Here is a 10,190-nt window from a genome sequence, read left to right as displayed (position 1 = left end):
CTTCAATGAAAACCAGCTCAGCAATTTAGAAGCTTGGTTATTGCCACAATGTTCGATCCCCCTCCCCGCCCCCACCCCCACCCCCAACACAGGGTTCAGAAGGACAGGGGAGGCCCGCTGGAAGACGGTCCTTGCAAGATTTGGGGGTGGACTACCAAGGTGGACCCTCGCACACAGGCAGGAATGCTTGCTAATGCTTCCGTTCTTGCATTTTTCCCAGGGGCCACCAGGGATGACTTAGCTTAACTAGTCCTCAAAGAGATTGATGATAGAGGCAACTTGTACATGGCCTTCATGCCAGGCGGAGACATGCTGACAGAGAATGAAAGAACCAAAAGCTCTCAGACCAAAGCACAGAAACTACCAGTACTATTGGTGTGCAGTCACTACTGAGCACAGCCAGGAGGCTGTTCCACAGTCACAAGTCGTAGGTGAAAAGCCAACGTGGGGCAAGTCTCCTTTTCGAGTCTTCCTACTCCTCTCGAGTGATCCTGATCCTGAGCAAATACTGATTTTTCCTACTTTCTTGTCTGAGATCCCAGAGTGCTGATGGAGAAACAAAAATCAGCCTATGTCCGAAGGTGTTCCAGATTTTTGGTCTGATGAGACTTCGATGTGAGAATGAATCATTTCATTTGGTGCTTTGTCTTTATGTGGACTCATATATGCCCTTTGACATACAGGGCCCACCTTTCAGCATTCAGGGCATAGAGCTTGTTTTAAATCATATTGCAAGTGTTTATTATTGTATCCTCTGTTGTCAACAGAGTATGTTTTTTCCTCAGTTGATGCTAAACTATCATTCATTTCTTAAAACCTTTCAACCTTTCAGAGAATTTCCTTCTCCGAAATAAGGCATCGCTTCTATTTTAAAACATGCTGTTAAGTAATATTTCCCCCAAACTTCCTCCTTTTTCACTGGGATAAGACTTTGTTTAATGCTTGAAACTGGATGGCCTTCTCCATTTTTCCTTTTGATTATGTAAAATACTTGTACAGTTGGAATTTAAATAACTGAAGTCATGTGCCTGTTGTATCTCTTCCACAACTTCAGCTCCTAGTTCCTTGTGAACGTGGCGAGGCCGTGAGCTCAAGGTTGAGAGAACAATTTTTAAATCCTCACATGCCCTACTAATGGATCAGGTGCATGGGGCTGCCTTGTACCAAAGCCAGACTTTTGTCTGCCACCCGCTAGGTTTGAGAACAATCCTCTGAGATTTCAGTGGCAGCTAGTAGTGACTCAGCTTTTTCTTTTCTTTTCTTTTCTTTTTTTTAAGTAAGCTCTACGCACCGACATGGGGCTCAAACTCACGACCTGAGATCAAGAGTCGCATGTCCTAGCGACTGAGCCAGCCAGGCACCTCGTGACTCTCCTTGATTGGAGCATACCCAACCTTAGAATCCATCAACGTTAGTAGATGAAGTGTAAGCATAAGCCTCTTACAACACCAAGAATAAACAAAGAAAATAAAACAGCATTCAAGATGATATTTGGGGATAGCTCTGGGGTACTGAGCCAGGATTGGCTCCTCATCTTTCTGCCTCACTTGTTTATGGTCAAGTCCACTTCTCACCCTTCTTCATGCTTCGGGTCAAGGAAGGAATCGATCTAATAAGTGAACGCATACACCAATGTTAAGGCCTCGAGAAGTTAACCCACCCTGAACTCTTTATATTTTGAGCTGGCAAATGATTAGTTCAGAGTTCATCACGATGGTGGAATTTTGAACACGAAAGGAGGAGATAGGACAGGGGAGCCAGGCCCTCATTCAGTCCATATGGCCAGCAGCCCACCTGTGAGGTGAACTGTGCTAACGTGGTGTCACACGGGTAAAAATGAAACCCAAGTTTTGCTTTGTTTTGTCTCTGAACAACCCTGAACAAATCATCCACAAACTTAGGAACAGAGCAACCTGGATCTGACAGCAAAAGCGTACCATGCATTCTTCTTTTCGTTCTCTGTTTTGTTCTGTGTTGCTAAAATAGCACACCTGTCAAAGCAGCCAGGTACGATGGGGTTCAGCACAACTAAAATCATATAAAAAAAGAACAGATAAATTATAAGGTAATAATACAACTCTCACATCCAGTACCTCGTTGTCATCTCGCCGGCAAGCTGACAGCTGGGCCAGCCCACTACTGCGGTGTTGATGAAAAATACTGACATCTTCACTCTAGTGCTACACCATTACTGAACCTGACTTTAGCAAATTCCGAACTTCATGCTGAGAGCTTGAAAGTGTAGAGAAGGAGGGTCTTAAATGGCTCTCTTCTTTCTCTCTCTCGCCATACCCACGAGAGAGGAAACAGGGGTGGGGAATGAGAGAGGGAGGCAATGGAGATAGTGGAGGCACCAACAGAGAAAGAGTGAGGATGAATGGGCCCCAAATACAAGCTTAATCCACTTAGAAGCAGAATTATCTGATTAATTTCTTGTTGCCTACCTCCTGAGCTAGAATGTAGGGTCCGTGATGGCAGGATTTTGTGTACCTTATTCACCACCACTGTATCCTCTGTCTGGAACACTTTATTTTTTATGTTTTTAATCTGTTTTATTTATTTACTTACTTATTTATTTATTTATTTATTTATTTTTAAATTAAACTCTATGCCCAATATGGGGCTCGATCTCACAACCCTGAGATGAGGAATTGCATGTTCTACCGACTGAGCCAGCCAGGAACCCCTCCTCCCGCCATTGAGAACATTTTAGATACTTAAATATATTTGTTGAGTGAGTGAATGAATGAAATTAGTGCTCTCAAGAAAATAAGAGAGAAATACACACACACTTGGTTGTATGTGCCTCTGGCCCACCTTTGGAACGGCAAAATAAGTTGCAAGGAGGATTAATCCAGCAACTATGAAAGACAAATTATACTCCATGTTTTACCGCTAAATCGTTTTTCTCTTTCTGAACCTCACTTTCTCCATTTGTCAAATGGACTTGAACCAGATGACCCTTAGGGCCACTTCCAGCTTTCACATTCTGTGTTTTTAACAAAAGCCAAGAGTACTTTTGAGAGAGAAACCGAAGGGAAATGGACTGAGCTCATTTGTGTGCAAGAAGCAAGAGCTATTTCCTCAGATCTCACCCAACAGAGGAAAGATTTTTGTTCTTGTTGTTTTTGCAACGACCTAAGAAATAAAAATCATGAGGTAGAGGAAGAGAGCTTCACAGTTTAAAGCAAACTACCACCTTTTAAAATATAGATGCCATTTAAGTCAAATATAAGAGCATTGACAAACTGTCAGCCAAGGTTGAAAGTGTCTTGTATCTAAACTTGTCACCTCCTGAGGTCTCTGAGAGGTGACAGGATTTTGCATGTGGATGCCCTGTCTGAGGTGCTAATTGTCTTCATTTCAAATGTCCTGGGCTTTTCTCAAACCCAGGTAGATGAAAAGGATGATGCCAACGGTGGTCAGTTTTATAGAGTGGATCTGACATTTCAAAATCTTCTTCTCTAACCTTTCAAAACTAACTTTGTTCTTCAACTAGCTCATCTATAGGTGTGAATTCTCCTGTGACAGTGTTATGATTTGGCACCTGTGGTGAGTTTACACATTCTCTCTGCACTTACTAAAATTCACTTCCTTTACAAAAATGAGAAAGCGAAAAAAAAAATGTCTTGCAAAGAGCACCTCCTTTTGATAATATCTGAGTTTATCTACGAGGCTAATTTTTCAAATGCCCTTTTGTTTTGTAAGTGAGAAGCCAGAGACAGGGGTGGGTGTGTTTAAGCCTATTTTAAGTATGTTTATTCTTTCAACCAGCATCATGGCCATTTACTGTGTGACAGACACCGTGGTAGGTATTTAGGTTAGAGAGAAGAGCTGTAATAGGAGGAAAGGAGGGGGCTCTAGGGGAACAGCAGTGGGGCATCGAACTCCACTTATATGCTAAACCTGCACAACCTACTTGAGACAGCAAGTTCTTGATCTTTCTGTCTGCTATATATGCTTCCTTGTACGTGTCCCACTTTTACCTCCTTCGTGACTTAGAGGATGCTTCCTAATTCAAGCTGAAATTCTTGCCTGCTTCTGAGGTCTCATTCTTGGATTAATAGGATTAATAGCTAGGATTTGCTAACCACATACTACATTCTAGGCATTCCTGCTAAGCACTTCGCATGCATTATCTCATTTATTTCTATCAACAGCCCTATGAAGCAAATTAATTATTATTATTCTTAATTATTACCTCCATTTTACCAACGGAGAAGCCAAAACTCAAGAGCCTAGGTAGCCTGCTCAATGTGGCACAAAGAACTGGTCAGTGTGGGGCCTGAGAATTGAATACAGGCTGCTGACTTCTGAGCCTGTGTGTTTCACCGATATCCTCTTCTGCCTCCCAACCTTAATTCTGAGGTCATTGCACTGAATTGGTCGGGCTTCGTTCTCCTATCTAGCAACTGTATTTGACTTCTAGAATATTCTTTTTTTTTTTAATGTTTATTTATTTATTTTGAGAGGGAGGGAGGGGCAGAGGGAGAGGAGAGACAGAGAATCCCAAGCAGACTCCACACTGTCAGCACAAAGCCCAATGTGGGGCTCGATCTCACGAACCGTGAGATCATGACCTGAGCTGAAATCAAGAGTCAGACGCTTAACCAACTGAGCCACCTAGGTGCCCCGACTCCTAGAATATTCTTATACCTCTCCAGTGTCAACTGTTCTCATGCCCTGACTTGTAGCATGTCTCTGTCCATCTATATGCTTTATGAGATCAGGTACACTGTTTTAGCCTGGGCCTCATTGATTAGTATGTTTTGAAAGGCTCTTACAGAGTCAAGGTCTATCCGTCCGGGCCTGTCTAGATCATCAGCTTACTCATATAAAGTAATAGGACACTGAATCACTATATTGTACACCCAAAACTAATATAGCACTGTGTGTTAACTATACTGGAATTGAAATAAAAACTTAGTGGTGCCTGGGTGGCTCAGTCGGTTAGTGTCTGACTTTGGCTCGGATCATGATCTCACGGTTTGTGGGTTCAAGCCCCATGTCGGGCTCTGTGCTCACAGCTCAGAGCCTGGAACCTGCTTCAGATTCTGTGTCTCCCTCTCTCTCTGCCCCTCTGCTGCTTATGCTCTGTCTCTCTCACTCTCAAAAATAAATACTAAACATTAAAAAATTTTTTTTAAACAAGAACTTTAAAAAATGAAAGTAAAGTAAGAGAACACTGAATGGCCTGGGCGTCTTCTATCCTGGGCAGGCCTGGATGCACGTATAAGGTCTCATTGCCCAATTTGCCTTTTTCTCCTTTTACTCAACCAAATGAAGGCCACTCTTTGCCAGGCATTAATTATCTTTCCCCATGAAGATAAAATGAAATAACATATGTGATGTGACTAGAACCTACCGTGGTATATTCCTCCTGGTCCATCCAGATCCTGACAGAGTGCCTGACCTACTTAGCACCTTCGTTTCCCCTCTCCTCTTTCCCTTCGTGGAGAGCACCCTCTGCAGAGAGTGTGGTTTCTTGCTTTCTCAAAGGAGTACATCATTTCTGACACTGCCTTCTTTCACATCCATTGCTTACCAACATCTATCCTGTGGTCTGCCTCATTTTGCTTTATAGAAACACCACTTCACATCACACACCTTGGCACTTGACAGACCAAAAAAAAAAAAAAAATCATCATGTAGCCCTTCTGGTTTCATCAACCCAGTTACCTTTGGATCATGACTGAATCTTCTTTCTACCTCCCTTCATCCTGAGTGGGAGCACTCTGGGTATGATAGCAATGCAAGAAAATATCACTTCATTGTAAAGGAGGCTCCAGCTTTTCTTCTAAAAATCTGTTCTCTTTCTTGGAAGCTCAAAAATAAAGTTCTGCCACAGGAGCTTAAACCTAAAGGTTAAAGTACAAGAGACTGTTGTTTTGCCTATACATTTTTTAAACATTTTTAAAGAAACCTCTGATGTTTTTGAAACATGGACGACCACTTTGATCTATCCACCACGAACACCAAAATTTGGCGAAGGAAATATTATAACCCAGTAAGCCAAACAGCTAATGGTCGATTTCTGAATGCATTTTGTAGTTACAGATGCAACACTGGCATCATTTTTCTTTTCCTTCCCAGGAATAAATATTTCATGAAAAAATGCTAGAAACATTGATCAGTGGGGAGTTCAATAGTAGGAGTCTTTTCCAAAGCATGTCATATATGTTCTGAAGTTTCAAAACTGGACAATATCAGGAATTGTAGTGGTAAAGTTATGAAATTTTCTTTTTTTTTAAGATTTTATTTTTAAGTAATCTCTACACCCAATGTGGGGCTTAAACTCACAACCCTGAGATCAAGAGTCACAAGCTCCACTGACTGAGCCAGCCAGGCGCTCCAAGGTATGAAATTTTCAATACTTGCTCTGTCCTTTTCTTTCCTGGAACCAATATGGCCACTGAAATTATCAAAGTAAATATATATCAAGCAAAAAATAAATGGGACTAAATATCCTAAAACTTCTACTTACAGGCAAAACCCTCAGAGATCTGTTTGCCATCATCTTATAAACACTGGGGTAAAGTTAAACGCTACCCCCCACAAAAGTAATCACAGGTTTCTGCCCTGTGTGCAATAATTTTTGTAAGGTAGCGTAGAATGAAGAATCAAACCTAAAATAGGAGATAGAAACGTAAAAGACGAAGAGCTAGCAAATGTCACAAGTAGAGCTGTAACACTGCATATTATTTCCAAGTAAAACAAAGTTAACCTTCTCAGCAACTGTTTCTGTTGACTGGGGGGACAATTTGAAACCATCCAGCTACCCTGGAAGGTCTGTAACCCAAAATGATACACACTCAACTTGTATTTTTCTTTTAAAAATCCTTTAACACTTACCGGTATTTAACATGTATTAAAACTACTAGCTTTCTACACAGATTGTTCCTAATGTGCGCTCACAGAAGCACGTGATAGAGTTCACAGAAGCTTAAGAAGGTAGTAATGATGGGTTCTGAGGTATTGTCAGGATTAGAGAGAGCCTAGTAAAATGGTCCATTCACCCGTGAGCAGGCTGCATGTAATAATAATGGTAATAGTAATATTCACTGAGTCACTGAATCCTCACAAAAATCCTAAACGTAAATGACAAATGACCACTTTTAGTTGGAATTATATCAAGTTTGTGCAAGGGAACCTTAGAGAGATACGTGCTTTCTTAATTTTAAGTGAGAAAATAATCATTTGTTAAATAGTGCTGTTTGATACACAGAACCTTTTGAAAACTGACATCTACAGGTCAGAAAATATGATGTAACAATTGATGAAAAGGCTGATAACTACTGTTTGGTGTAGATTTGTCTCATTTCTTCTAATAGAACAGGAGATTGTAGAGGGCGGTAATAAGGACTTCCACGTTGCCTAACGCCGTGCCCAGTGCACAGGAAGCATTCTCTGCATGCGCACTGTTTGCTTGATGTATAAAGTAAGAAAAAGCAGCTAGGGATTCCTACTGGCATTTCTTGCCTCTAGAGTTGACAGTAGGGAGGGTAGGATGCTTTTTTCACAATCATTTTATGCCCCAGAGAAGTTGGGCTAGATGGGCCAGGATCTGACCTTACTGGAGGGATTCTTCGGTTCATTGAGTGCATCTAGTGTGAACCATATAGGAAGTTGTACTCAAGGAATTGTACTAGGTCCCTCGGGGGTATAGGTACCCGGTATGGCAGCACTTCCTCTGCCTATTTCATTGTGGTCTTGGACACCAGCCTTAAGTGCCAAAGAACAAACACAGTCCATGAGAAAAATCTGTTCAACAGCAACCTCACACGGTCCTAGGCCAGGATTGTTTCGGTATCCTTAAGTTTATGTGAGGCTTAGTTCCAGTGGACGCACTCACTCTATCACATGCTAGAAGTGAGAAACACACTGCACCACAGACTACGAACCCACTGCCATTCGGCGTTGAGACTTTACAAAGCATGGCATGAGGAAATGATGTATTTCTTTGCCACTCTGTCATAGATTTGGTACCACGATCTAGAACACATCCATTCTATTCTCCGTTTTGCAACACAAATCTGAAGCTTTTGAAGTCTCCTTTCCCCCTACTTCGTCGCTGAAAAGTATACATGCATATATATTAGACTGTTACGGCTGGCACCTTACCCACTTAAAACAAAAACTAAGGAATTCAGACAGACTTCAGATAAGCAGTCAAGATGGGCTCTATCTTAACAGTATTGAACTCGGCTCTATACAAACTTTTCATGAGGCTGGTCTGCTGAATCAAACACAAATCGCTTCCACTACCGAAGTTGCCACCACCACCCCCTCTCTGTCTTGCAGTCATGAGATAATAAGTGGTCCTACTCACTGGCAGCAGCCTAGGCGGTCACATCACAAAGCTTGAGAAATTCCAAAAGAACAGCATGACCATGACCACCAGACCGCCACTATGCTTCCGAGTCTCTCCATTACCATCATTTCATTGGATTTAGGCATTGACGATCCAGGCTAACGTGCAAATATATTAGAGTAAAATGTTAGGGTACAATAATGGAAAAAGCACAGACATTAGAACAAGTAAAATTTCATTTTGAACCCAGGCTTCACAAAATCCCAAATTTGGGTATGGAGTTGCCATATCTGTAAAATGAGGGTAATACTACTCACTTTGAAGAACTATTTTTTTTTTAATGCTTACTTATTTTTGAGAGAGAGAGTGTGAGCAGGGGAGGGGCAGAAAGAGAAGGAGACACAGAATCCGAAGCAGGCTCCAGGCTCCGAGCTGTCAGCACAGAGCCCAACGTGGGGCTCCAGCCCACGGACTGTGAGATCATGACCTGAGCCGAAGTCAGACACTTAACCAACTGAGCCACCCAGGTGCTCCTTGAAGAACTATCAATATGGGTACCTATTCATACCTTACAGTCACTAAAAGGGGTAATGTGCTTAGAGTGTCTGGCACATAGGAAGTACTCAGTGGTAGCTCTTGGCATCATTAATAATCTCTTGTGCTCGTTACCACAGCATCCAGAGCAGAACCCTGAGGGTAAGGAAAGGAACAACCACTTGTTGAGGGCTCAGAGAAGTCCAGTAACTTGTTTAACATCACACAGCTAGTGAATAGCAGAGCAAGTATCTGAACTCAGGTCTCTCTAACTCCAAAGCCCAGGTTCTGGCCTCAGAAACCTGCTACCTTTTTTGTGTGTGTACCCAGCCCAGAAAAAAGTAGTGATTTGACAACGTTAATGATTCAGGTTGTTTTGGAAAAAGTCAACCCTGAAAGACTGTGATAAGATTAAACTATGTAAAAGCGATGCACAGGGTGAGTTTGCTTTCATGCAGACCTAAAGGCATGCCAACAAACAACAGAGTCCATTTGAAACCATAAACGAAGCAACTGTAGTGACATCTGGAATAACCTATTACATCAAAATGGATTTTTCTGGAAAACTCCCAAGTCCCACCTGTGTCCCATCCTCCCCAAATCCCAGGGAGCTATGAGCACACACGAGTATCACAAAACCAGCCCGTAACCCAGAAAACCTAGTTCTGGGTTGATGTCCTTGATGGTTCTCTTCCTCACTAGGGCTCCCTTCTAGTAAGCAAGGCCTGCCGGTTATCAGGACTGAGGGGAGAGAAAAAGCTGGTGGGGTAGGATCAGTTCTCTGCCCCTTCCCTGTCCCTATACCAAGCAGGCAGCCAGGCTCCACTCCGTTTGCCTCTGGGAACATTTCTGCCAGAACCTGGCTGTTTTCCGGAATCTGAGCACCTCGATGGGATTATGCATAGGAGGGAGGGGACGGTGCCTTGCGGGACAGAAACGCAGAAGGGAAATTTCTGCTCGTTGGATGTCTAGGAGATGGGGCCTCGGGGAAATGGCTTCTTGGTGCACATGGGGAGCCTGGACACAGGCATTCGGGCTGCCGGCCTAGACAGAAGCCCCCTCTCCACCTCACCTCTAGTGCCCCACGGGCCCAGGAGCAGCAGAGAGGCCCGTCTTCAGGGGACTGTGAGAGGACGCGGACAGTGAGAGGTGCAGGGACGATCACAGTGGACTGAAGGCCTCAGGGACGTTCCTCCTCCTCCCATTCTTGGGTGACCGGCCGGAAGAGGAGAGGCCCCCTAATAGTTTATGGGATCGAACTTTCCCTCACTTCGGTGGGACCGTGGGAAGATGCAGGTTTCAACTGCCTGCCCCGAGGAGACACAGCACCCAGGAGACACGGCAG

This window comes from Prionailurus bengalensis, chromosome X (assembly GCF_016509475.1).
Source record: "Prionailurus bengalensis isolate Pbe53 chromosome X, Fcat_Pben_1.1_paternal_pri, whole genome shotgun sequence".
Taxonomy (NCBI): domain Eukaryota; kingdom Metazoa; phylum Chordata; class Mammalia; order Carnivora; family Felidae; genus Prionailurus; species Prionailurus bengalensis.
Note: the sequence above shows the minus strand (reverse complement) of the source record.